Source organism: Phascolarctos cinereus, unplaced genomic scaffold, assembly GCF_003287225.1.
Source record: "Phascolarctos cinereus isolate Bilbo 61053 unplaced genomic scaffold, phaCin_HiC Scaffold_5;HRSCAF=322, whole genome shotgun sequence".
NCBI lineage: Eukaryota > Metazoa > Chordata > Mammalia > Diprotodontia > Phascolarctidae > Phascolarctos > Phascolarctos cinereus.
In genome coordinates this window covers 203,443,956-203,445,703 of record NW_027555958.1, presented here as the reverse complement: position 1 = coordinate 203,445,703, position 1,748 = coordinate 203,443,956, and the positions used below count along the sequence as shown (strand labels likewise).

The following is a 1,748-nucleotide window of genomic DNA, read 5'->3' as shown; positions in this document are numbered from 1 at the left end:
CTACATACTCTTGACTGACATTTCATGATATTTAAATTGTTTCTTTCTGGCTGCTCACAGGATTTTCTCTTTGGCCTGGAAATTTTGGACTTTGACTACAAAATTCTTTGGCATTTTCAATTTAAGATCTCTTTCAGGAAGTGATCTGTGGATTAGTTTGATAACTATTTTACCCTTTGTTTCTGCCAGCTCAGGGCAATGATAATTTCTTTTTTTTTATAGGCCACTACGAACTTTAATATATTCCCACCATACTTTCACAAATAAAATGTTATAATAATAATAATAATAATAATAATAATAATAATAATAATAATAACAAAGCTGTCAATTTCTTCTCAAACTACAACCAAGTTTTAATGGGGCTTAGGGCCTTCTGCTACTTGCAGAAACTGAAAAAGTCTCATTTTAAGGATAAGGAGGAGAAAGATTTGCACTCATCCTTTTGAGACACAAAAAGAGACAATGGAGTTTCACAATTTGGGAGTTTGTGCTAAGTTGCCAGAAGAATTGGATATAGTCTTCATCAGATGGGTGATGCCTTTTCCCCAAATATTGTTTGTTTTGCCAGCTGTTTTCACCCCAGATGGATAGTCACAGGTGGATGTTTTGAAACTTTTTTCCTGATGAGAAGAACTTGAAAAAGGAGGACTATCAACACTTAGTTTCTGGAAACACCCTGCGACCAGCACCATCATCTTGGGATTTACTGGCTTCAAAATTCTGCAGTGGTACATAAGCTTCTGTGAGTAGAATTCCAAAAAGAGTGCCAAAGGAATTACTGATCCAATATGCAATCTTCTTGTGAATATCCAAAGTACAAAAGAGAATATCATGTTTTTTTTTCCCATGCCACTTGCAACTTGTATTGCTAGAATAATGCCACATGGACACATCCAGGAGGCTCCTTACCCAGGTCTTTCATGGGTTCTTATGAAGTTTTTGTTGGTAGATTCCCACCATAAGGTCCTCCATGATGAGGATTTTTAGCTCTTGCCTGGTTTCCAGTTTGTTTCCCATATGCTTCAAACACCAGTTAACTCTGCACCTAGCATCAGACTTGCAGTACACAGGTGGCAAGTTGCTTTGGTTTGGAGAAATAAAGAGATAAAGGTTTTGTAACACAGTTGCAGTCCTCTCCTGAGTGAAAGTTAGAAATAGGGGTCTTGTGTGAAGCACTTGCAGCCTAACAATGAAACCAGAAGCCTCATGGTACCTCACGTGGGTCTATAAATTGGTGGAATTTGGCCACAATTCTTTCTTGAAGTACATGTTTGACACAGCCAGTTTCACAATGGAGGAAGCACTGTTCACAATCAGAAGGTAGCTTTCCATGGGTAAAAATGTTCAGAAAGTGGAAAAAACAAACAAACTTCCAAACACAGCCTGATCGCTCTTCAAAGACAGGCTTGAGATATAAGGAAGCAAAACATTTTGAGTCTGTGCAATGGAAAGTGATTTGCTGAGGTAGAGCTTGCTGCTGGGACACCTCCCATCCTTTACTACCACCATTCCACCCAAATGAAAGGGACCTTTTCCATTAATTCCCCAAGCTTCATGGGCTACAAGACTGTTGCAACCTGTCTTCCTGTTGGCCCAGATGTTCCAGGGTTTTTCCTGGATGTGTTTTTAGAGTAAGTTTTCAGTAAGGGAAGGTGAGAGCGACTTATTTCTTACTCTACCATTTTTTTTTTTTTTTTTAATGATTGAATAAGTAAGTATACTTTAATACAACCTCATCTTGTGTA

The 1,748-nt window shown here is 38.2% G+C and overlaps 1 pseudogene; it reads right to left on the bottom strand.

The window, feature by feature from the left end:
- Positions 1 to 403: 403 nt before the first annotated feature.
- LOC110217929 (protein maelstrom homolog pseudogene) lies at positions 404 to 1,512 on the bottom strand (annotated as a pseudogene).
- Positions 1,513 to 1,748: the final 236 nt, after the last annotated feature.